Below are 26,610 nucleotides of genomic sequence, written 5' to 3'. Positions count from 1 at the left end.
AACCCTATTTCACTACCTTTTTCAAAACACTTCTTACTGCAGCTCATAGATGCATTTCTTCTGAAATCTCATTCATAGTGTAAAAGCTGCTAATGTATCTAAGTGACTTAAGAGTTTTAAAAATTATTTCAGTGCTTAGGTGCTTACAACCTATTGAAAGAAATGTCATTTTGGCAGTGGTGTTTTTGATATATGGAAAATGTCCAAACATGACAATCATTCCAGAAGATCCAGGGCACAATACCTGAAACAGCTATAGTCAACACTAGGATTAAATAGCATTAATTTTGGCATGAAAACTTTTAAAAGCCTGATGGGTGTACTATGTACTAGTAACTGCATTAAGTCTTGCAAATGTAAAAATGAAATTACCTTCCCACAAGGGACTTAAAGCACTATAGGCCTATGTAGCAAAAGATTTTCTAGTAACCCTATTTACAGCAGTATAGATATTAACGTCTCAAATAGAACAACTCACACTCCTGTACTTAAGCAGAGTTTGCAAAACTTTGTCCACTGCATTAAAGTAGTTGATATTTCAGCAATATTTCCTGCTTCACCTCCAAGTACAATGAAAATAAAAACTGTGAAACTGAGAAAGGGAAAACAAAAGAAACAAAAAAAAACCACAAAAAACAAACCCAACCAATCAACCATGGGATGACAATCAATTCATTGAAATCCTCATGAATTGAATTGCATTACATACAGTAAAATTTGTATCAGGTCACAAAACGACTGGAAAAGAATAAAGACCCTGCTTAAAGTCTCTTCCCCTCCACTGAGTGGAAGGTGAGTGATCCTAACCCCTCCAAACTGCTGCTGCCAGTCTCAGCAGTTATATTACCAAATTATGAGCTAAGCATAACCGTCTTTTGCCTTGGTATTTGCTGAAATTTACTCTGACACTGACTCATTATTACCTGCAGAGTCTCCTTAACCATCTCTGCCCAGCAGTCCAGTTGCAGTCAGACACTGCAGCCCTTTGGCATTCTTTTGACAGCGGGGCTCAGATGAGTGTCTGTCTCACAGTATATAACAAATACTGATTTGTAATGGATATTTCAAAAAGGGGCAGACATGGATAATAAATAAATAAGGGAGTAGGCTCATGGGCAATCCCAGAAATTTGCTGAAGTGGACACAGTAAAAGTTCCCAAAGAGTTAAATGATGCAATACACAGAATTATCAGGACAGACGTCACAGACTGTACAGAAAGTCAAGAAAAGAGGAAGAACGCTTACTGGGAAGTCAACAGTGAGATTTCCCCCTCAGCTAATTAACTTACAGAAACATCTTCCTGCAAAGTCCTTTAAAATCTGCAGATAGCCTATGAATTAGTTATCCTAACCTCTTAAATATCATGAAACAACTCTCACGAAATTTCTCACGTAACTATACCCCTTGTGTATTGTGAGTAGATGGTATTTCACCTTCATGAATTCCAGTAACATTTTTTGCATAAACCTATACTTCTCATAGGTCCTATCAACTCACATATACCATGCCAGAAATTTCTTAACATATGCATATGCACAGTATCTACTGAAACAATCCAACACCCTCTATTTTAACTCACATCAGCATGTGAGATACATCACGTAGAAACATATGCTAATTCAATTATGTTCACAATTGTTCTTAGCTTTTAGCCTATTTTATCTTGTTGACTTAAACATATAGCAAGCCAAGTTAAATTACCTACAATATTTATCTTTTTGGTTAGATTATATATCTTGCCAGCTACTGACAATGGCAACTTGAAGTAGCTATAAAACTTGAGCATCTTTCAAAAGTCATATTTCCACTGATGTGTAAAGGTCTCCTTTTTTTTTATTATTATTAAGGAAAAAAAGTTAGAAATACTTAAAAGAAAATAATAATATACCCTTTCTGTTGCCTTCCACATTGGTATAGCCTATCTATTAGTTTAGTTGTTCACATCTATTAAACAATGCTCAATGCAAGTCCTTTGTATTGCATCCAAAATTCTTTACATTCACAAGGCTTCGATAAAGCACCTTACAGTGCACCAGGTTTATCTAGCTACATAATTTTACGTACTCCTGACAGCATGGACTGCAGCTGCTGACATCTACCACCAGAGTTTTAATATCTTCAAATATGCATTAACTACATTAAAATGTACACTTGTTTCTGAAAGCTGCATACCAGAGAAATCTAGCATTATATCTGATGAAGAGTTCTGAGGCTCACATGGAGCAAACATTTTCATTAAAACAAAAACTGCAAGTAACTCCACCTAACCCTGAAGGTGCCCCTCTGTTTTACTTTAAATTCTTTGAAAACTTTGAAGTTCTCCTTCTGGGTGCGTCCAGAACTACTGCAGTCCAAAAAAGCTCAGTGCCTCCCTCCAATCTAAACTGGATCAAGATCCAGAAGTTTTCATTTCTTTGCCTAAAATATCACAATCAGGCTCCCACACTCCAGTAAGGATACTCCACAAACAAAAGCATACACAAAGACAGGATCAAGCCTCTTACATTCACAGGAGCAACTACTAATTGTCTTTTAAACATAGCCTCTGGAATCATCTACTTTTGCATAACAGCTCAGTGACTCATGCTCCTGTGATAGGCAGCCATGACTCAACAGCCTCTGCACATGGTGGAGAGACACTCCTTGGTGCCTGGGGGCCCCACCTTACCACTGCTTCACAGACTAATCTAGGTGAAGGTGCTCACATTTCTATCAAGTTCTGCTTCTACACAGGAACACCAAAGACCCTAAAAAACCCAACAATTGTGGGGCTGAGGACCATCCTGGATTAGTCTGAAGTTTTAGTCCCATTTCTACAGTTGTTCCTCAATTCAGCAAAGATCACACTTCTCAAAGAACAATTTCAACTCATTTCTTTGGAATTCAGTGGGAAAAAAACACGTAACCTGATTTGGCATCCAATTCTATAACATTTACTTGTCCTCTGAAAATCTAGGAAACAACTCAAAACTGGAGAAATCCAACAGTGACCATATACACAATTTCCCAAAATATTCATTCACAAGATGCAAATTTTGGCTTTTAAAAATTTTGTTTTGCTGAAGGGTGTCACAAATCAAACATTTTTGCTTCAGTCACCATTCACTGATTTAAGGAATTCCAACTCTTGCCACAGCTGTTCTGTATCACTAGTGCAGAACAAACTGGAGAGATCTTATATATAACAAGTACATAAGGACCTGAGCAATTCTATTCTCATCTGAAAGTACTTACTCAATGTAAGTACTAGTATATTCTACTTCTGTCATGTAAATGTGCACATGGTCCACATGCTCACTTTGCTGACAGACCCACTAATAGTCATTGCACAGGCAACCATTATGAGCAGCCACACTTAATCAGCCCAAAGAAAAGAAAGAAGTTCTAGCAGTTTCATTGAAAACAATGAAAGGTGCTACTTACCACAGCTCTACATATTAGAAACCATCACCTCTCTGAACAAGACCCATTCCATACATTTTAATAAAACATGCTCTTTTTTACTATAACCTGAGTATTCAAAACTAAGGATGCAGAAGGAGCTGCACACACAAGAGGGAGGGGGATATCACATGTTAAAGACCCTTTTCATAAAACAATCTTTCTACCTTTCCGTAATCCTGATCAACACTAATCTGATCATTGGCATTGAAAGATACAGAAAAAGGAACAGTTAGCAGCCTAAAATGTCAGTTGGAAACACCTGATATTTCTATAAGGACCAGTTAAAAATACAGGTGAATGATTAAACAACTACAACCTTGCCTACAAAACTGGCAGTAAGAGCACAGATTTATTTCCAACAAGTTACTGTTCAAGATACTTCTTTCCACCCAGTATAAGTAGAAAGACTGATGGCTTAGGTATGGTTTATACACTGCTTAAAGACTCCCTCCATGTTGTGGAGACTCAGGTAAAACTGTCTGCTGTGACTGGTAGTTAGAACCCTCTGGATAGAAATATTTCATTGAGAGAAATCATATGTAAAAAAATGTCAGTCTCCAAGTCTACCTATTTAGTAAAAGTCTTAACAATACTGACATTGCAAAGCGTGTAACTGCATTTCAGAGCAACTAGGAATACCAGAAATTTCTTAGAGCCTCTTCTAGCCATGCCAATTTCTTTATTTGTAAATACGTCAAAGAAAATGAACTTTTCTTATGCTTCTTTCATGACTTGCTTAATGAAAGCTGTTTCCAGAACACAAAGTGTCTCTCCGTAATGAAAGGAAAGCTTCTTTCAACCTATCTTACTCAGAGTTTATTCAAAGCAAAGGCTTGCAACAGTGTTTAATTGGAGTTTAAATCAAGAGGCAGATGATGGTTCTCAGGACCTACCATCTTCTGTATGAAAACCAAGGTCCTGCTAGCCTCACTTCAAGAGTTGTAACATATCCTATTTGAAAAGGTCATAGAAAACAAGTATTTCAACAAAGCTAATTGAAGGCACATGTACAAGTAACATACAACATATTTCAGCAGTATAATCAGCTATTTATCAGTAACACAGCTGGGAAACACCCTCCCATCAAGTAAAAATCACATATATTACATAATTATTGTTCAGTTAGAAGATAACTTCCTTTCGCAAAGGGGAAACATTGTTTTTCAGCCACCTATTTAGTGAGAACTTCTTGCAGAACACAAGCTTTTTAACCACTTACTATGAGAATTAACTTTCACACTGTTCAGTAAACACTGTAAATATAAACATCAACATCCTCCACACAGGAAAAAAGGAACAAAATATAGGACGCTGTGCTTCAGAGAATAAATGTTTTGGCCTGAGTATTATGCAACATTCAACAGCATGCACAGGTGAAGATCAAGTGTTCCTGCTGACAAGGTACACTTCAAAATAAATATTTAATTTACTGGTGAATAGACGTGTGTATCATTAGTCTGTCACAACTAACACTCCACATTGCTCCAACACAAATAGAAAACCAGATGGGAAACTGCCCACTCTCTGAATTAGAGATGATTCATGTTAACAGGACAATATAAAGATCCAGCAATGCCCTGTGAGCATAGAGAAATGTTTCTAACAGTATAAGAATCCTGTGAATTTCCAAGGGAGAAATTAAATAGTAGCTAAATGCTTAAATTTACCACTGCCCTCCAAAAAAGAAAGTAAAAAATTGGTGTCCCTGTCAAGGTCCTACATGAACACACACAATCCCAGGTATTAACTTCCATAAAGTTCCTTCCTTTCTGTTTGCCAGATTTCTGAGGTGTTTGGGGTGCCAGTGTTAGAACACGAGAGGGAGGAGAACATGTTATGGGAACCTGAAATCTTTGCTTGCTTATTCAAAAACAAAATATTTTCTTTAGAGTATCAGTGAAGGAAACATCTCCCCTGCAACTTAATACCTCCAAGTAACAACGCTTTCAGGGGAATACTTATGAACTAGTTATAAAAGATTGTTTAAATTACTTTGCTATTAAATAATATCATAAGAATTAAGAGATTCTAACTTAATTCTCATTAAAAACCTTTCTGGTGTGAGGCTCCCCACATACTGGCACAGATATGCAACAATGGAATTTGAAGATTTATTTTCTTTTATGTTTCTACATAAAGATGAACAACAGGTCTAATGATAGGTCTTTACAAGAACACTGTGAAATTAAGTACTTCTTTCATAATTATGAAACCAGGGAATTTAAACCTAATATGACACAACAAACTATCAACACATCTCTGACAGGCAACTGGAATGATGATAAGAGGTTGTTTTGTAGATCTTTTGCAAAAATTAAATGCTGCATGCAGATAAATACAGGTATAACTCAGAGAACACACCGAAGAACTGTTTCATAAAGTTCTATTTAGCTTTCATTCACAATAAAATTTAGATGAGGGCTCCAGCACAACAAGATAGACACTGAATATTCTTATTCTCCGGGTTTGATATATACAGAATTGTACAAAAGTTCACTGTTACAAAACTGGATAGTCATCCAAGATAGTGGCATCAGATGCCAAATGTGCTGTTAAGCCTTTAATATTTAAAAGAGTACACTTACAGAGGTGCATCTCTCCTTTATAGGAAGATGTTAACAGGAATAAAAAAGGAAAATGCCAGATAACCCAGCTTTAATTAGTAAGGATGACAAACTACAGTATAGTGTCTTTTTAAGACAGAAATGAAGATTCAGCATGACTGACAGCAAAAGAAATGTGAAATTCATATGTTCAGAAACCCAGAAACAATTTATGTTCCCAATTCTACCCCTTGAGATTGAAGCCACTGAACATAATTTTCCTGAAGTCCTTACTTGGTTCAAGCTTCCAGAAATACCCTAATGCTTGTATCAATAATAGCTCCATGCGGTGAACCCTTCAGCCTCTTGCATTTTAAAACTGAACTGCAAGATCCTTTAAGGGTGGGGAATGGGAGCCATTTATTCTTATCCTGTCAGTTTGAAAGGGATTTGAGACACTCTACAAATCTTGTCTTGCTGCTGTGCCTCGTGCTCTGGCGGTCTAGATGACAGTTAGTATTTCAGCCCATTTAATGTAAACTGCATAAACTCTTACACTCCTACAGAAGATATCAATCCTTGACACAAAAGCATGAAGATAATCATGCATTCAAGGAATCTCAGGCTATCAATCACTGAGCAGCAAAGTTGAAACATTTAACTAGCTGCAGATTAAAATCTCCCTATTAGGAAATACATAGTTTGGCAGATGCCATCCAGTGGCCTGTGAAGAATGAGTTTATGGTTGACAGATAAAAGATGCTCACCTCAAAGAATAACCAACAACCCTTGTCACCCTTGCTAACAGCATTATGCAAAAAACTGAACTAATGAGTCAGGAAGACTGCATTCCTTATTGACTTCCAGTCACCCTTTCTAGGTCAGAAATACTCTAGTTTTGAGTATTTCTCAGCCTATAAGTAAATCTGCTACTGCTTTAAAGACAGGTTTGCCTGACAATAGGTCTAAGAATTGACTGTAAAATCTGACTTTGAAAAAACCAAATCAACTTTTCTATGTTTTCTATGTTCCTTGCAAAGTCATTCACCAGAGCTTATGCATACGAGTACCCACTCTCATATCTGCAAAAACCAGGGTGAAGAGAAAAACACAGTAAGAAATATCATACTTCTCTACAGCTCCTGTATGGGTTTGCAAAGAAAAGCAGGTTAATAGAAATCGTCTTTTTAACAGAACAGTGGAAACCAGCAGTATAGTTAGTTACAGCACAGTAAAAAAAGTGGCTTCATCCCATTTAGCTATACACTATTTTCCCCCGTGACAGGGATTAGTCCCATTTAGCCATACAATACCTTTTCAGGATAAAATAACCTATTTGCAATCCCATCTTGCAGCACAGTAATTTGAGCAAAATTACTACACTTAACTTTTGAGGGACTCTGCACTTCACAGTTCAACAGCACACCTGGATTAGGTGGATACCAAGAGTGGGAAAGTGTGTCTACTATGATACAGGTCTAGCCACTGACAGCGTACACAGCCTTCTGGCTGTATCTAAAATCAATATATATAACAAATGTTTTAACACATAAACTCACTATCTCTGTTGATCAGATACAGCTTAGTAGTAACAGTAGTTAGCAATAGTAGCAGTTGCAGAATTGGTGGCCATGAAATTCACAATAAAATCCAATCTCACCTTTTACTTCTCTTTTCTGACCTCAACAAATGTCAAATCTAATTTGGTCTATGGAACTCATCTACAAGGCAGAAACCTCTGATATCATCATACCATGCTTAGGGAACTTTTATAACCATTCTTGCTCAAGCACACCTATTCAAGTGGCTGGGGCTTTGCCTAAGTGAGGTGACAGTGAAGAACTCTGAATAGGACCTTTACTGCTAGGTGAAAACAAAAATCAAAGGTCACCTCTTGGCAGTAGAGCCTGAATTTACTTGTGCTTGAGGGCAGGTTATTTATAGCGCACTGACATTCACCTAATATCACTTAATGCTTCAGGCAAAATATCCATGTGCTTACAAACTGAAAAAAGGGGACTTAAAATGTGAATGAGAGACTTCTTGGATGTGCAAGACAACAAGAACAGCCAGCCATAAAGCGGTGGCAAAGAAAACTGAGCAGCTCCTCCAATACAGAGGACTTCAGCTGGTGCTTTAAATAGCCCCTATGCCACAGGCAGAGTATGTAACATCGGTGGTAATATTTAAAAAAAGACCAAACGTGACCAAGTTATTTATGTTTGCTTATTTTAAATCTGAGTCTACTGCTGTTGTGCATACTGCTTCAGGATACAAAAGTGAGGTTTTATACAGTGGCTTGCTTCTACTTGAGTTTTCATTGTTGGAGATAGGTGAAAACTTGCTTAAACAAATGCAACTCAAAAGTAATTATTCTTTGAGCACTGCTTGACACTGTGTTTCTTGGTTAAGCATAAAATCTGCATGGTCTGAGTAAACAGGAATTTGAAAAGGCCAGAGTTTTGAAAACCCTTCTAACATAACTTTAGGAAAACAGCAAAACAGAAAGCAGAAACAAACCAACCTTACCTTTCTGAACCCTCAGTTGCCAGCAAGATACATTTGGAAACAGTTTCTCCCCCTCTTCCATTTCAAAGCAGTAGAAACAATCACAATTTAATCATAAGCAGCATGGTTCAAAAGAAGTCAGATCAGTTTCTGTCCAATTCTAACATTCTGAAAGCAGCAAAGCCATTTTAGTCCTTTGATGCCCTCATGATTCAAAACTGCACTGGCATTTTTTTCTTGTTGAAAATAATTGTAAATTACTGTTATTATTAAAATTTTAAACACGCTTACAAAATACAACTCTGCATTCAGCCCTGGTGTGATGAATTTGGCCACAAATACAGGCAGGAGAGACAGCTTTATGACAACTGATTACACCAGTATTGTCAGTGCCTAAGTAATAAATCTCAGCCAGATACTGCAGCATCATAAACATCCCTATGAGAAGCAACAAACCCCTGAACTGGGGCAGGGGGAGTGGTGGTAAGGGGAAAGAGACAGACAGCCTGTTTGATGTGCAATCCATAATAACAACTATAAGCAATAGCTGAAGAAGGAATATAGGACATTGCATTTTTTATGGCTGCTTATCACTTCAAAAAAAATCAAAAAAAAAGTGACATCCTGCCGAAACCCCCATACTTCAACACATGAACAGTATTTCCTGGGCCATCAAAGATGAACAATACTAACAGTTAATAGTTAACATACTCTATTAAATCCTCATTCTCATGCTGTTTTAGTTAAGTGCTTAAATTCCACATACAGGCCCTAAAGATCTGCAAGGAGGTTCACCCACTGTTCCACACTCACTTCCCCAGTGGAACTACAGAAAAAAGGAGACAGAGCTTTCATTGCTGCCAGATTAAGTAATTGCATTCATTCCATATAAATTATCACTCTATTGGGCAGCTTGTGTCATGGGATGTCATGTCATTGTAATTAGGCAGGGTGGGACTGGACAGGCTCTTGCTTCTCTTTGCCAATCTAATAAGCAAAAATATTTCTGTTTTTTACTTTCGTAGAAACTACATGTTTTAAATAAAAAACAACCAAACAAAAATACAAGTATAATGTACAACCAATAAATAGAAGCCTGACATTACCAAATGAGGACTACAGCAATCACCTTTACCATGGAAAAAAAAAAATATCCAGGATTCTAAAAACTTTCCAAGTTAACATTTACTCTCAGATTATTGTCAAGTTTCACTGAATTTGCCATTTAGAGGTAGGTTTGTCCTTACGTGCACTTCACTCCAGCTAATCCAAATGGAGTATCAGGGGAATCTTCTTGACTCAAGATTACATATTTTAGTCACAGGATATTTGAGTAGCGAAGAGACATTTTTCTCCTTGTGAGTAGTATTCCATGCTCACATACAACCAAGTGCTGATCCAGCAAGGCCAGGCACAGCAAACATTTTTCACTAGGTAGCAGAAGGGTGAAGGGCTTTAAAAAAAGGCCTTTATAAAGAAGGGCTTTAAAAAGGGCTTTGTCTCCCACCTTCTCTCCCCAAAACTAGAGAAAACACATTCCAACTTGTGTATCCTGACCTACATAGAAGGTAATGAGCAAGAAACCACCCTGCTTCTACACAATGCTCAACAGTAACCTTAGGCTCACAACAAACATTTAACTTTGGGCAGCCTCCTTCTCCTGTTCTTTTTTCTCATTAGGGCATGCAGTCACAAAGAACAGGCCTTGCTCCACCTCTTGGGCAAGCAAGGTCCAAGGTGTCACATCAGCCCTCCTTCTACATTGACAGAGACAAATTTGGAAAGATGCTGCTCACTACCACATTTTTCTGCTAGAAGAGACCTACACAACTCTCATACACAGATAAAGTAATTTCAGAAGTTGAAACTGCCATTGTCACAACAGTTACCCTTTGAATTTAACAAAAACTGAGTGTTTTTCTCTCATGAAAAAGCACAAATAAGCAAAGTGAAATCAACAAAAATGCAGTAGAAATGGTAAGTTTTCTGAAGAACTGTTTTTCTATACACTTAATCATATATAGCTATACAGAGCTTGTGAGTTTATAGCAGTTGTAAAGGAAGGGATCACAGTTATGTAAAAGTGGATCTCCTACAATGAGTTGAATTTTATCTACCAAGCCCTGTAAGTTAAACATCATTTTTCTGGCACCCAGAGAGTCTCCCAAAGGCCCCAGTTCCAGGAACCAATTATATACAAGCATAACTCCCATTTAAATCACAAGTTACTAGCTCTTGTACTGTGAAAGAAAGACTGCAAACTCTAAGGGCTCCACAAACATGAAGTCATATATATTTATTTTAATGTGTTGAGATCCGTAGCCAATCTAGTGATTCTGAAGCAGACCTACCTCCTGATTCCTAAACTGAGGTAGTACTGCACACTAAGTGACTGCCGCCGGACCGCAAATGTAGTTTCTGTGACTCTGCTAAATGTCACCACTTGATCAGTAAGTTTTCTTTTCAGATCTCTGAAGCTTAGCCATTTCTTTCCACAAATCAGGTGAAGACGTTAATTATATCTGTGCAGATAAAGCCTCCCTCCCCACACCTTTCATAAATACATTATTACTTGTCAATTTGAAATTGACAATAGGTATACGGTGGGGCATTCCCTGTTCCTGCCGAAACAGAATTTCATTTTGATTTCTGGTTCACAGACAGCTGTGCTGAAGTGATGATACAGAAAAATGTCTGAGGAAAGGAGGGCTCCACACTTCAGGCAGGGCTAAACTCCAAGACTGAGATCATATCAACACTTCAAAATTTTCATGTTTAACACCAACTGATTAATGCAAATAAGGAATATGAGCCGATGCCTGTGAACAGTTGCATTCATGTGTCCTGTCAAGTCATTTTACCACGAGAGAATGAGCTTTTACCACAGCTGAAACACAGTGCTAGTCCCACCGGAGAAATAGAGCACTGCCAGCTTGTAAAACCAGGAGATATGCAGAAGTAGCTCCTTAAATGTGAATGAAGGTATCAACAAATAGGCTTTAAAGAAATAACAAAATGATGCTTTAAAAAGCCACTAAGATTTTATAGCTGAAACCAGTGGTCATTCCAATTACAAGAGCACATCACACGGAAATGCCTTCATCCAAAAGCCACTGAAGCTACTGATAACCTTTTCCTTCACTTTATTGCTCCTTAGAACAGAGCTTTAAAGAAAATAGATAGCGACTCCTGCACTTACTGAAAAAAGAACCTATAGAACTGATGGAAAAAAAAGCCATTTTTTTAAATATTTTTTTCCATGTAAGGAGTATGGAATCTTCCTGTGAAGGGAAATTCCAAAACCAGGACCAAAATAAATACTGAAGTGGGATACCAAGTAGAGAGCAGCACAAGACTGATGTGAAATAGCCAACAAGCAAGTCCTTAAGATGTGATTTGAAGAAACACAGTAATAAACCTGAGGCACATACTATATAATTTGATTTTGTTCATATATAGTAAGTATTTTTATTCCAGTGCTTTTTTTTTTAAGCATAAAGCACTTTGCATGCAAATTATCTTCAGGAAATTTAATAGCTGGCCAATATCCTGTAATTGTCATACCTTGCTCAGTGATAAAGGAAATGGAGCAAGATGCCAATAAGACTTGATCAGCAGCACAAAGCAGGTCAATGGTAATGTTGAAAAATATTCCAGCAACTCGCACATATATCACCTATCAACAGATAAGGCTATTTTCTCTCACAAGCATCAAACTGAGATCATATCAATACTGGAATATTTCTAGTGCAAGAACAGTTCCTGTGAAGAAGCCCTACGTTCAATGCTTGGTACTACCATTTTAAAAACATGTGCCAGATGTCTGTAGATGGTGTTGACAAGTGCTGATTGTTTAACAGCAACCAAAATGATGAACACTGACCCATCTCTGGGAATGCCATAACCCTGCAGAGAGAACCTACATGCATTTGATGTGTGACATGACACTCACAAGTCCCCAGAAGAAAATTGGGTGGGACAGAACATTCCAGGAGAAATCCAAGTTGTTTTAAGTTACTGAATTTACAGCTGCTATTGTCAACTAACAAAGAACAAAACAAAAAAATCATAAGGCAACATTGAAACACATGGTTTCAGCTACATTCCCTTTATAAAGGGCAAGATATGAGGCCAAATTCAGTGCCCATCAGATCAGTCTGTTCATCAGTCTTATTTATATCTGCTTAACATCTCCCTAATCTTCTAAATGAAGTACTAGACCATGCATTCTCCCTAAAAATGTAGTATATAAAAACATAACTTTCTAGTGTATTGTGCTATCTTGAATGCGAGAGAAGTTATTAAAACATGAAACACACAATAATCCATTCTTAACCTACTATAGACTAATAATGCAATCACGTCCATTGATCACATTTAAACCACACGTATTTTTAAATGAATCAGCTTTACAATTATCTGATTCATCCTCCAAACTGCATTTGTATCAGGTTAAGCTGCTTTCTGAAAACAAAAGAATTAATGACTGAACTGTGTATGTGCCTACTAAAGGGAACAAGACTTCTCATAGAATACATTCTTCAGCTAGCACTATGACCATCAGAAGCACTTCACAATAAAAAGCCACAAAATGCTTTGCCTACCTGCATTGGTGGAAGTGCTAAGGTCCTAACTATTTAAGAAGTTGATCTCGTACATAAGATTTTTGCTTTTACTTTTTTCCTACAAAAAAAATAACAACCTTCTACAACTGAAGCCTGTTATTATTATCAGCACTATAGCGGACACAGTTAAAATTGCTTATGCACTGCTGACTTAAAGTTTTAACTGCTTAACCATCAAACCTTAATTTTCTCTAACAGATCAATTCAAAGTCCATAGAAGTCTCTATACTGGCTGCACTTAACTGTAGATGACAAATCTGAGTTTTAAAGTTAGAAAAAAAAAAAACTCCAAAGTACCACTACTAAGCATCTAACTGGCACTTCTTCACCTCCATTTTCAGTACAACTGCCACTGTGAATGGTCTAAATATCATACATCCGATGTCACATCACAGAGAATTGACACCCCTATGTGGAAAAACAGCTTTTCTGCTGTCATCATCTGCACAGAATTACAGTCAGGCCAACCCAAGTCTTCAAGATGATTCTGTTCATTTTTGGTTTGTTTTCAAGCTTGACTTTACGCACATTTGCCTAACACTGTTATTCAGTTTGTCCTACACCAGAAGCAAAGGTTTTATAGTGCAATCATAAAACTCACCACTGCTTATCAGCAACCTAATAAATTTTCTGCAATTAAATCTGCTGGAGCTTTGAATGAACCTGTTGTATGAAGTGTGAAACGACAGAAATCTTGCATCACACCTCCAAGTGGTTCTGATAGTTTGAGTCAGGAATCAGAAGTTGCTCCTTCAATTCCAGTGGAACTGTTTCAAATGAGAGTCATCATCAGCAAGACCTGGGATTAGCCCTGCTCCTAAATAAAACCTGACAAGCTATGTTCAGGGCACAGTTATGACACATAATCTATGTTTCCTACCTACACACATTCTGAAGGCCTCTATATGATAGCCCAAAGCAGCTGACCTCTTATTTCTAACTTTGCTAAACATTCTCATTTTGCAGCACTTTCCTCCTTGAAAGGCAGTCTCTCCTCCTAGTCTTCTTAACTGAAATTGTTCCACTAGATTCCCTGGGAGAGAGGTGATGGAAAAGAAAGCATCAAGCTGTCTAATGAATTTTAGCAGTATAAAGGCAATTTTAAACCCCTGATGATACTGAATGGGTGGAAATCACATCAATCAGGAGATTACTACTACTTTTACTCTAGAAAGAAGTCTGAGTTGACAAGCTACAGCTTGATGGATCAAATTGGTAAAAATGCATTGTCAGTTCCACAAACAGCACAAAACTCAGACAAATTCAGGCTCTTTTCTGTTCCTGCTTTTGCCACAGAAGACAGGAGAAACAGCATACTGACAGGCTACTAACAGCCCATTAGGCACCCATTTCATCCATAGCGCTATATCACTGTAGTGACCTACTCACAACTAGTTACTTAAACAGTGGCTTAGGATAAAAAAACCAAACTGCACTGGTTCATCAACAGATGACCACATAGTGAGGTACAAATATTTCTATATTCTTGGCTATTCACATCATTGATGCACCAACTCAAATCTGTCATCTCTGCTAACAGACATCATCATGCTGCTATGTAACCCATGAAGTACTGAAACCCTGAATATAACTTAGTTTTGCTGATCCTTTGCTTTAAAAAAATAGAAAAGAAAGAAAAAACACAGTGAAAGGTGTTGACACTGGCAAGAGATGCTGAACAACTCCCATACGAGAAGTGTCTAAAAAGCTAAGAATTCTTTACCTTGAAATAAGGGATAGCTGAGGTAAACAGGTAGGAAAAGAACACAGTTCTGAAATAGCACAGAGTTGAGAACAAGTCCATTTTATAAGGACTAAACCGTATCTGGCAGTAGATTTAAGACACAAATGGAAGTAGTTTTTCCTCACAACATACTAACCTGTGGAACTCACTGCTGACAGGTTTTCTAGCTTCTAGCACAAAACAAAAACCTACCTTTGGACAAATTAATGGCAAGTGGGTCAAGGGCTGTTAAACACACAATGTGGACACACTGACAGCTGAAAAAATGTAAAGCTGTAGCTGGAAGACAAAAGGTACTCTGAGATTCTAAAGAAAGGTGACGCTGCCCATGGCAAGGGGGAGTTGGAAGCAGATCATCCTTAAGGTCCTTCCAACCCAAACCATTCCATGATATGATTCCCCTGAGCTATGGCATATACCCCTGCAGCCTGACAACTGAACACAAACAGCCCAAGTGCTGCTAGAACCTAAGCTCAGGAAAGAGAGTAACAAAGCCAAAAGCAGGAGAATGTGAAGAGAAGAACCAAACGCCAAACATAGTTCATGCTTACATAGGCCAAAAGATCTGGCCCGAAACAGAAATAACTGCGACATGCACTCTACGTGAGGAAAGTTCACTTCTTTTACTCTCTCATACAAACCGCTGGATTCAGCTCAGACTACGTGCAGTTACTGCTTCTGGTGGGACACCGAGGCAAAACGAAGCAACTCCTTACACACCCTCTGGATGCAGCCCCTGGAAACCGAGCGCGCAAGGAAAGCAGCTTTGAAATGGCTACTCACGCAGCCAAAACACGAGGCGCAGGAATCTCGCAGAGCCGACCAGAAAGCTCCCTCACAGCCAGCCAGGAGAGAGTGAAAGCTCCTCCAGCCGAGGCTTGGAACACAAAGCTGGGTCGGAGCAGCCCTCACCGCGGCCTCGCAGCTCCGGCCATCCCCGAGCCCAGCCGCCCCGGCACCGCACGCACGCCCCAGCCGACACCACCGCCCGGACGCCCTCTCCCCGCTCCCCTTGGCAAGGCGCCGAGCCCGCCCGCCGCCCACCTGGTGCGGGGCTCCCTCCTCAGGGCGCTATCGCCGCGGGGCGGCCCGGCCTTGCTTCGCCTCAACTCGCCCCACCTCAGCGCGCCGCTCCGTGCCGGCGTCCCTCGCGGCGCACGTCCCGTCCGGTCGCCCCACGACAAGGCGCTCTCCGTGCGGCGGGGGCGATAGGACTGACAGCACCACAACCTCCGGCGCATGGGAGGCGGCGGCCCCTCCGCCGGGTCCGCAGGAGCGCGGCTGCAGGGCGCCCCGCAGGACTCGAGGCAGGTTCCCGGCGGCTCCGGGGCTGAAGGACAGCCTCTCCCCTCACTCCCGCCTGCCTCCCGCGCAACGCGAAAGGCCGCGCTCTGCCCGCGCCTGCTGCCACCTGGCGGCCACGAAGCCCAGCGGCGCCTCACGGAGCCGGCGCTGGGGAGGCGCGCAGCCGCCGCGGCCCGCCCGTTCGCCGGGGAGCGCAGGTGCCGCCGCGCCCGCCCGCACGGCGATAACGGCGTTCAGACGGTGCCCGGCCGGCAGCCACCGGTAACAGCCCTGGAGCCGTGCCCGGGGCAGGTGCTGCCCGCGGGCCTGAACAAACTCTGCGACCTCTCCCGGGCGGCAGCGGCGTCCTCCACCAGCAGAGCTACCCCGCAGGGTTGGAGTACGTGGAATTGTAACATTATAGTGTTTTACACTGTAACTTTTCACTTCCTACAGCCTTGCGCTGCTTGTGACAAGGGTACTCAGGCACTCCATGCTGCTGCCCTCACATGCTACAAGCAAACGTGAGAGGGACAACTGCCATCCTCCTGCTCGCTGGCTGGATGAAAGACCATCTGCTTCTAGCAGAAACACAACTAGAAGATAATGTGTGGTTCCTGCCAGTATTTGCCCAAAAGTCTGAGATTTGAAACCAAGCCAGAAACACTGATACACTGTCACTGTGAAAAGCAAAGCACAGATAAGCATATACAAGGAGGATCTTTTCTTGGTAACTTTTAAGTCAACATCCGAGGAAAAAACCTGAATTTGTCTCTCTGTTCCTGGTTTGCATTAAGTGCACTGTGCCTAAAATCCCTAAGGGCATTTTTATTGAACAGTGCAATAAAGTGTCCAGCATGAGCTCTATTCTTTTGCTGGAACTGACCCAACCACGTGAACCCGATTGTTTTAAAGCACAGCAAAACAGGTTGTTTTTTCTTGGCAACATTTTGGGCTCAATTACACTTGAACCCAGCTGAATCAGTAAAAGATGATGTGTTGACTGTGCTATTCATTGTACCAAACAAACTGCTTCACTCCCAAGCCCATATACAGCAACAAGCTTTATGTAAAAGATCTACTGCAGAAAACTTACTTTTTCCTGTGTGCTCACCAGGCAATTCCCAGAGCACAGCACTCCCAAGCAGTTTCAGATGCCTTATGGCCACCACTGCAGATCTCTGTTGTAAAAAGACAGCTGTATACAGCTGTATGTTTAAGATTTCTCACAAAGACGGGCTGCGTTATAATGCTAAGAGAAGGGTAGCTAAGCCACCTCCAGGAGATCGAGGTCTCATTTGTACTAAGTAAACGGGTTTGGAAACCACAGATTTCATCTAGAAAGAATTCCTCCTGTCCCTCCTGAGTTATGCTGTGTTTCACAAGCTAGACTGAAGCCTGTTTGGCAGTCATAAAACAATCTAGGAGGAAGCAAACGCTGTGCTACTCTGGCCATCATCTAATGAAGTACATGAATAAGTGACTAATTGCTAAATCAGGTAGCATGTGGGCAGGAATAGCTCTGTCAGATTACAGTATTTTAGTTCAAATCTCTACTATAGAACAGATGTTTTGCTTCATCTCCTCTGCTGACTACATGACTACTGTTTGTTTCTGGGAAAGACACAACTGTGCCCAGATGGACTAGAGTTTCTTTTCAAGAGCAAAGACCTAAGTACTTGGGTATTAAGCCAATAATTAGTGTACTTCACCAACATGGTGGGATTGCTCTGCTTGAGACAGTTCCTAACTCCTGATAGTGGGGAAAGATTACTTAACCTGTACCAGTCTGAAAATCAGCCCTCAGGAGGAAGAGGACTTGCTTTTACTTAAGGGAAGATTAATGGCATTAGCCTCCATGCTGAAGGTCCCAAAGGCTGCTTCAGGTGAGTGCTAATAGCAGCAGAAGAACTGGAGCCTTGGTACATTAAAGGTGAGACCATAAGGAGGCCTTTTGAAAAGTCAAGGAATGACCACTTGTCACGGTTTTCCCTTCCTATGTCTTCTGCTGCCTTTAATTTCCCTAATCTCTTCCATTTTCTATTTGCTTTTCAGAATGATTGCTCCCTCCCAAGGGCTAATGCAGACTCCTATCTCTCATCCCTCCATCTCATCCTCCCCTTACTGATGAACTGCTCAGAACAGCATGCATCATGTTTTCCCAGCAGTGCAAGAGGAAGTTGTTGTCATGCTGCTGAGGGGGAGAGGATCAGTCCTTCCCACACCTTATCTGTGCATCAGAGCAGCTGACAATTTGTTCTGAACAATCACAGAGCTCCTCGCCTTCCCATTATGTTACAATGTTATTTGAAGTCTTTCATGGTCTCACATAACAAATGTGTCTAAGTAAAAAATCCAATATACTCAGGCTAGTGGCTGCTCTTTTTTAAGAGATGGACATGAAGGGCATTGTGAAATGGCAACATTCTTTTAAATAGAGAGCAAAACAAAAATGCTTGAAAGAAAAACAAGTTCAGGAGGAGTTTAAATGTAATTTTTCCTGCAGTAATCCACAAAGGATATGCTTGTGTGAAGTTTTAATTTGATAGCAGAAGATATAGTAGAAAAGCACGCATTTAAGGGGTGTATCAACTGACCATAAAAGAAAGATCTGGGTGAGGACAGGAATTAACCTACTTAATCATTTGTTCAGCACATGGTGGTCCAGCCATATCTCGTCTCCTCATGTGAGGGCAGGGACAGCCACCAGCACCACTCACCCAGCAAGTTGCAAAGATTCAGGTTTGAGATGCAAGAGGTATCAGGGTATTTTTTACTTCCAAAGCTGAAAGACTTCCCTGCCCATGAACCAGTTCTTTGGCCAGCTGCCTCAGTGAAAGAATAGGAATCTCTTTCAGTTAGTTTCATTAAAATTCTTTGGGTTACAGCAGCCTGGGAACGAGACATTAATACTACTTTGAAAATTCAGACTAGGTTACAGCATAAAATGATAAGACTGGCAAGCAGATAACAGGATAGAACAGGGGGCTGCCCTGCAAGACTGAACTATTGCACACTAGTCATGAAGAATCATCTCATGCTAACAGTGGGAAAGTGTGTGAAAATCCCCACTGGGAGAAGGAAGGAGAGAATCTGAGAAAGAAGATTAGATCGTGGTAGAGTAGGAAGCTAGAGTTTCCCTCCCTTGAATTGTTTCAACCACTTACTATTTGCTTCAATACTTCTCTGCGAGCCACTAATTGTCACAGTGGGATCTTTCTGCTTCATTTCCTCCTCTTTATGAGAGCAGGCGTCAACATTGCAAAGAGTTAGAAATCTGCTGCCTCCTATATGGAAGACAATGTCAGATTTGCAACATGTCCAGCACAGGTCAGTGGCACAGTTAAGCCTTGAGAAGTGCCTTTCATGCAAGCATTAGATTTCAAGATTAGGGGTGGTGAGGGGGAACCACTAATGCAAAAACCAAAAACAAAAGCGAAAAAGAGTGAAAAATTGAGACCTGAACGAGCTTTCTGCCTTGGAAGAAAGACTGTAGTTCCGCAAGTGCTCTGTTCACCCCTAGATCTGTTACTCTTTAAGCAGAAGTACTTAGTAGAAAGAGTACACGACACTAAAGGAAAAGAATAGTACCTAGCTCAGCTGCAGCTTAGCTATGTGGAACAACAGGAGCAGTTTGTAGTTCACACCCAGAAACTGTATTCAGAAAATCCTCCATTTTAGGTCCCCTGTCTATGTCTTTCTCTGGTGCTAAGTCAATCACCCCTGTCAGATGTTTGCCTGAGAACAGCAGAGATGCTTAGAAGATGGAAAGTTTTTCAATTCGTATGTCACATTACAGAAACGGGAGGACACGTCTGGTTTATGCTTCTTCTACTTTTCATGTGAGGACAAGACCCAGGAATGGCACTTCCCTGGGACCTGCAGCCCATGGGCTGTGGTACCAACCGCCTCCCTCTTAAGTAAAACTCCGCAACAGCACAGCAGGACATGATTACTTTCTAGCCAAGCAAAAAGACTCTCCCCTTTCTCCTCCATACCCAGTATTTCTCTTTGGTCACACTAGAGGACTTCTCCATGTTCTGGATAAGCACCAGCCAGATCATGTACACTAGACAGACCACGTCCCTTACTCTTACTAATGTGCTACATATACATACATACCTCAATAGTTTTCTTTATGTGGACATCCTCACTACTTTTTTCCATTGCCTTTTGCTAACCACCATCTCCATTATAAAGCTTGTGTCAAATAACCTCTACACGTTTCCTGCTTAAGCCTTCCTTTTATAACACCTTCATCACAGAAGAAAACATGAATGAAAGACAAGCAGAAGGTTACACGGATTTAAGTGAAGCAAAAATATGCATTTAGGAAAACATGAGAGTCATCCAACTGAGAGGCCTCTTTAGCTTGTGTTTCTTATCTTTACTAATAGCAAGACTGAAGACCTACAGCACACAGCATATGCTGGTTTGTATTTATTTTCCTTTTTTGTTTCTCAGCTGTATAATTTAAACCTCCTTTCTTTTATTACATCTGTAACTACAACACATTCTAATATTTATAAATGAAGAGTGACTTGGCACCACATTGCGTGCAGTCTGTCTGCCATCAGAGAGGCATTCTCTAAATGGGTCTACCAGCCCCAAAAGCTAGGAGATCTGAACTGTTTGCTTAAAATCTATCTTCCTCCAAAAATAGCCGTGCACAGCTGTAGATCTATAGAAAACTGTTAAATAACTGGAGATTTAGTCCAAAACATGAACTAGAAACCTTTCAGTGACCTAGATAACCTGTGGTAAGTGAAAGCAAAGGATGCCCAAGTTGTTCAGAAACAAGCAGCCAGGAAGCAAGCCACTGTGCTAGGCAGCAACCCTATTACTGCTTAATACTGCTATGGAAAAGAGCTAAGAACTCAACTCGCGGGCCTTAGAAATAATAATGGACTTGAGTATCTTTCACAGGTTAGAAACTCCAGATGCCCAGTCACCACAAATCTCTGCCTAAGACATCTTTATTTCCTCTGGATGCAAAGGGGTAGTTGCAAAGACCTAAGAATAAGACCCCAAATGTCCTGCATTCTAGCTGAAGCTATAAGACAAAGGATAGGAAATCCTGAGTAGAAGAGTATAAACACCTAACTCCACCAAGATCCTAATCTCCTAAATAAGTAGTGAGAAAACATAAACAGCAGTGCTTATAGTGCAAACAGGTAGTACTGGTTTAAAGAATGGGCAGTATGTGGCTAGAAGCTTCGAGTAAAGTTCTGCAGCCAAGATAACCACCTCTGTTAAGCACCACAAAGATGGTGGCTTCTCCTTGCTCTGCACCCCCTCAGTGCAAAATCTGTGCTTTTCTCCCCAAGCTAGAGCTCTACAACTGAATCTTCTGAGCCTTCTAAGCAGTGTGGGAATAACAGGATGATGCTGAGGAAACTGCTCTTGAGAAGGAGCTTTGACCCTTCCAGGCAGTGAATGAGAGAGACACATGGTCTGGACAAGCCCCTGGCACATTCACTGCTTTTGTGAAGTTATTCGCTGATTCAGAGGCGTGAAACTCCAAAAAACACTGTGGAAGCAATGGCACTGCTTGTGGTACTGAAACAGCATGGATTCCTCTGGGGCTGCTGTGCCTTCATAAATATTGACTTTGGATAAATCTTCTGACAAAATCCTGTCGGGTTTTTTGTTTGTTTTTTAATTTTTTCCTCCCAGGCGGGTTCCCAGAGCTCATTTGCTTAAGGCAACACACATGACACACGAATAAGCCCTTTGAATAGTGATGCAATTGCTTGGTCATGAAATGAAACAAGGCTGGATTTTGATTGGTAGTTGGAGTTTATGTTGTTTGATTTACTCTGGATTCTTCGTTACCTCAGTGCTATTCCTGCCAACACCTGTCTGAACACTACTGGTTATGGGCTGAAATACTGTTTTAAAGTCTTTTTTGAGTTTTACACTTATCAGCCTCCCCCTTTCCCCCTCCCCCCATCCCCTAAGCAATGCAACTTTACCCAAGAATTTTTTTTCAGAAAGCCGACCGTATCCTGGGCTGTATCAAGAGGTGTGACCAGCAGGTTGAAGGAAGTGATCCTGCCCCTCCACCCTGCCATAGTGAGACCCCACTTGGAATACTCTGTACAGTTCTTGTGTTCTCAACATAAGAAGGACATGAAGCTGTTGGAGCAAGTCCAGAGAAGGGCCACGAGGATGATCAGGGGACTGGAGCACCTCCTGTATGAAGACAGGCTGAGAAAGTTGGGGCTGTTCAGCCTGGAGAAGAGAAGGCTGCGTGGAGACCTCATAGCAGCCTTCCAGTATCTGAAGGGGCCTACAAGGATGCTGGGGAGGGACTCTTCCTCAGGGACTGTAGTGATAGGACAAGGGGTAACAGGTTAAAACTTAAACAGGGGAAGTTCAGGTTAGATATAAGGAAGAAATTCTTCACTGTGAGGGTGATGAGGCACTGGAACAGGTTGCCCAAGGAACTTGTGACAGCTCAATCACTGGCAGTGTTCAAGGCTGGTCTGGACAGTTTGAGCATCCTGGTCTAGTGTGAGGTGTCCTTGCCCATGGCAGGGGGTTTGGAACTTAGATGACCCTCTCCAACCCAAACCATTCTATGATTTGAAAAACCAAGAGAAGAATGAAGACAGACAATATCTGAGAAGACAGAAGATTAAATATGACATAAAGCATTCAGCTATGGTCTCCTTTGGTAATGGCAAAGGAACCTTGGTAGACCTCAGAAATATTTCCAGGAACGTAAAATACTAATATTTAATTTGTGATCGTAATTTCTTGCCTCTCACTTAAGTACACATTACTGTACCTGTATCAGACACACATACAGAGACCTAACTCACGTGCCTAGCTTGGAATAGAAGCTGTTCTCAGACAGTTTTTCCCTTCAATATTACCCACTTTCCTGATTTACTGATTCTTGGTGGAACCTAAAATTACCTGAAAACCGTGGCCACTGAGAAACACTTTTGTATCCATACTCAAGCACTTGCTTAATGTCTAACCTGGAGAACAACATGCAGAGCCTCTGTGATATGGCTCTGATCAGATACTTGAATACAAGTCACTGGCAGGAACACTCCTATCATCATTTGTTGTCATGCTGTCTGCTGGCAACTTGATGCTAAATAGCTTAACATTTGTATCAGCAACTCAATCAGGATATTAATTTGAAGCAAAAGAGAGCTGTTTACCAAAAACAAATAAAGGGCGTACGGATGATGTAAGTACTGAGCTATGGGGCTTGCCTCCCCATACAGTACACATGCCTAGATGTTTTTCCCCTGATTCATGAAAACAGTTGGACCACAGGCAACCTGCGTACTGATCTGCAGGCAAATCTTCTGCCAAAACACTGGTCTATCCTCAAAACATTTCCAATGCATGAGGAACAGCATGAAAGAAAACATTCTGGCTGCCCCTTCCCCTGTACCTCCTGAACATTAACAGGCCTGCATCATCTCTTACTCTCACTGGAAGGTGTTAGCCCTCATACCATCAAGCTTTCCATTCTACACTGAGAGGAATAAAAGTGCAATTGAACACCGTGTACTGACTGAATTATTAGGCTATTAAAGAGAGAAAAAGACAGGACAGTGGAAAATGGATATGTGCTCTATTTCACTTTTTTAAAAGTTTTTTTTTAGGATGAAGCATATGCATGCAGCAGTTTATGGAGGATATGTATGAGTTATCCTTTTACATAAACAGTTAAGGCCAAGGCTATCCAGCTTCTTTGTAACACACTTTCCACAATGTGAAAAGTCTTTACAGCTCTATGAGCCACAATACAAACAAGGTTTTACCCTGTCTTCTGTAGGAACTGGGAGTCAAGAAATGCAGGTACGCTCCACATAACTTACGAGCAACAATTCCCTCATCTAAGCAGCCCACTCTAGGGATTATTCTGTAAACGTTTACCAGTAGATTAACTGGAAGAAGTCCTAGCACATCCAAATTTATTTTCCAAGCTATAGATTCAGATCAATTTAGCAATATATAATCTAGCAACTACAGGATGCACAATTTTTAACTGCTTATATTTAACAGGTTGATTAACCACAAGTGCCAAACGCTTACTGTACAAAACACAGACTCTTCCTTTTATTTCAGTTTGGGCTCTTAAGAAGTGTTAAGTTGCACTGAAGTGGTAAAATCCTGCCTTTTTCCACTCTTTATTTACCCCTACATAGAGGTCAGTACTACATAGGTAGTCAGTACAGTCTTCCTTCCTTCCTCCAAACACCTCACACAAATAACAGCTATTTCATAGGAGAAAGAATCTTTTCCTTGAGATAATACAGCAGAGTTGAGCTACATAAGCATCTCAGGCGGCATAAGAATCTCATGCCCATCCAGCCTTACCATCTTTTTTTCACCTAGCTGTGCAAAGCCCTGTTTGTCTCCAGCTTGCTCCCTTGCCAGGCATGAGCTGTCAACATGAAGCCTGACCCAAACTCCACTCAGTCAAAGGCTGAGCCCCACTGGTAATGGGTCCCAACAAGCACTTGTGTAGCAGCTCACTATTTGCTTTTCTCTGCCAGCCCTCCAAAGCAACATAACTCTACCTATCAAAAAAGCTGTTGCTTCCGGAACTTTTATCAAATTTCATTTATCTGCTACAGTGAAATAAGGGGAGAAACTAAGGGAGTGGGGAGGAGTGGGAAAATATTATCTAATTTAAAGAGTAACATGAGGACAATTTAGTAAACTAGACTTCATATGCTGTCTGGTTCTGTCCATAATATTAACAGAAGTCAGTTTGCTTCAAGTAGATGGTCTATAGACTCCAAGCACTTGAAACAAGAGACGAGCACAAACACAAGTGGATGAGGAGGACCATGGCTCTTGGAACACCTCAGTGTAGGCATATTCTTAGGGCTGTTATGCACTACATACCGCATACCACATAACAAAACACCCAAACTCTGCTTCACTGATCCACCTTCCCAGAAAACCTAATCTACATAGTATCAACATCTGTTCAGCAGGACAATTATAAAATATGTAAGTATATTTTCATATATATACACACGGAGCCTCAGTTCAGACTGCTTCTCACATTCTGTAAAGAAGTAAATGGAAGTACTATTACAAAAGGCACTTTTCTCATGTTGGAAGAACAACTTAAGAGATGTTTAGAGAGTGAGTACAATACTCCTCACTATCTAAATAGCTCATATTCCAAATTCCTTAAAGTAGGCATTGCTAATTTTTCTTTTTTTTTTCCCAGGAGAAATATTTCTTCATGCATTTCAGCTGCACAGAGAAGAAAAGTTTACATGTATCTTCGACCAGATGTGTTTACAGGCACAAAAGAAGCTCTACAGCAATTTTTCTATTTGTAGTGTTCCCGGATTCTAACTTTACAGTTCCTGTAGTTTATTGCAGTTCTGTGGTGTTCATTAAAATCCTTCTACAAAATCAGATAAACAAAAGGAACAGGAGAGGGAAAGTATGCATTTTACGTACTGTCTGTTCATCCTGAATGAAGCCTGCCCCAGTCTGTTTGTGTACACAAACATTTGTGGAAAGCACGCACTTCCACAAGAGCACTCTGCATTCCCATTTTGGTAGCTGGTTCTTTTCTTGAACTTTGTGCGTACGTATGTACGCACACATATGAGGTTTCAGCATACTTTTCACAAATGAAAGGAAAAAGTAAAACAGTTTACATGACATATATTAATGTAAATGCCAAAAAATCTTCAGTCCTCACACTGTAGACAGGTGTTTTAGAAATTTCCACTCTAAGATTTTATGGGAATTAAGAAGTAGCCTTTGTAAGTCATATGCACTAGTCACATACTGATGTGAGATCAATACAATCAAATAAATTGATTTGATTTTTGTTTGGTTTCTTATATTTTATGTTATTTTATGGTTTTTTCACAGACCTACAGTCTGTCCTGTTGTGTGTGACAAGGAGCCTATCAGAACCATCTGCAATAGAGATTTTTATATAAATATCAATTTTTTAACAGAAATTTGACATCAATTTCTGCTCTGCACCACTGATTTTTTTGATGTGTGCTCCCCCTTCCCTGTTAATGTCCTCAAACTCATCTTGCCAGCACTGTCAAGAGCTTTTCCTTCAATATTTGTAGTACCTGGAGTCTCTGTTTGACAGTTTTGTCAAATAGTATTAAAGTCCAACTTCTACTTTTAATAATTGCACTTCAGTGAGCTCTGTTTTTTTCATGTTTTAAATAAATACCCTCCCAGTATTTTAAAACTAATCCATATGTATATATGATTTACAGTTCTGCTGCAATAAATTAAGTCAGAACAAAACCCCATAAAATAAAAAAAAATACATAAGGTAACATAAAATAGCAAAAAAAAAAAAACATAAGGTAACATAAAATATCATAAAGTAACACAAAATATAAGAAACCAAACCAAAATATAATAAAATGGAATAGAATGGAACAGAATGGAGAGACATGGAATGGAATAGCATTATGCTCTGCTTCC

The 26,610-nt window shown here is 40.4% G+C and overlaps 1 protein-coding gene across 5 annotated transcripts in view; it reads right to left on the bottom strand.

Annotated features, from left to right (window-relative positions):
• Positions 1-26,610, bottom strand: part of THSD4 (thrombospondin type 1 domain containing 4) — a 317,288-nt gene that overhangs the window by 259,756 nt on the left and 30,922 nt on the right. The window contains exon 1 of one of the 5 annotated variants that reach the window (XM_062626986.1): positions 15,910-16,221. The exons of 2 other annotated variants lie outside the window; for them this stretch is intronic. The gene's annotated coding sequence lies outside the window, so the exon portion shown is untranslated. Of the gene's footprint in view, positions 1-15,648; positions 15,839-15,909; positions 16,222-26,610 lie in introns of those variants that run through there. 2 more of the 5 variants (XM_062627018.1, XM_062626996.1) reach the window with 2 other exon arrangements.

The sequence above is a fragment of the Pezoporus occidentalis genome, unplaced genomic scaffold, assembly GCF_034315485.1.
Source record: "Pezoporus occidentalis ecotype Australia unplaced genomic scaffold, CSIRO_AGI_Poc_V1 ctg11, whole genome shotgun sequence".
NCBI lineage: Eukaryota > Metazoa > Chordata > Aves > Psittaciformes > Psittacidae > Pezoporus > Pezoporus occidentalis.
The sequence above is the reverse complement of the archived record's forward strand: the minus strand, read 5'-3'. Positions and strand labels throughout refer to the sequence as shown.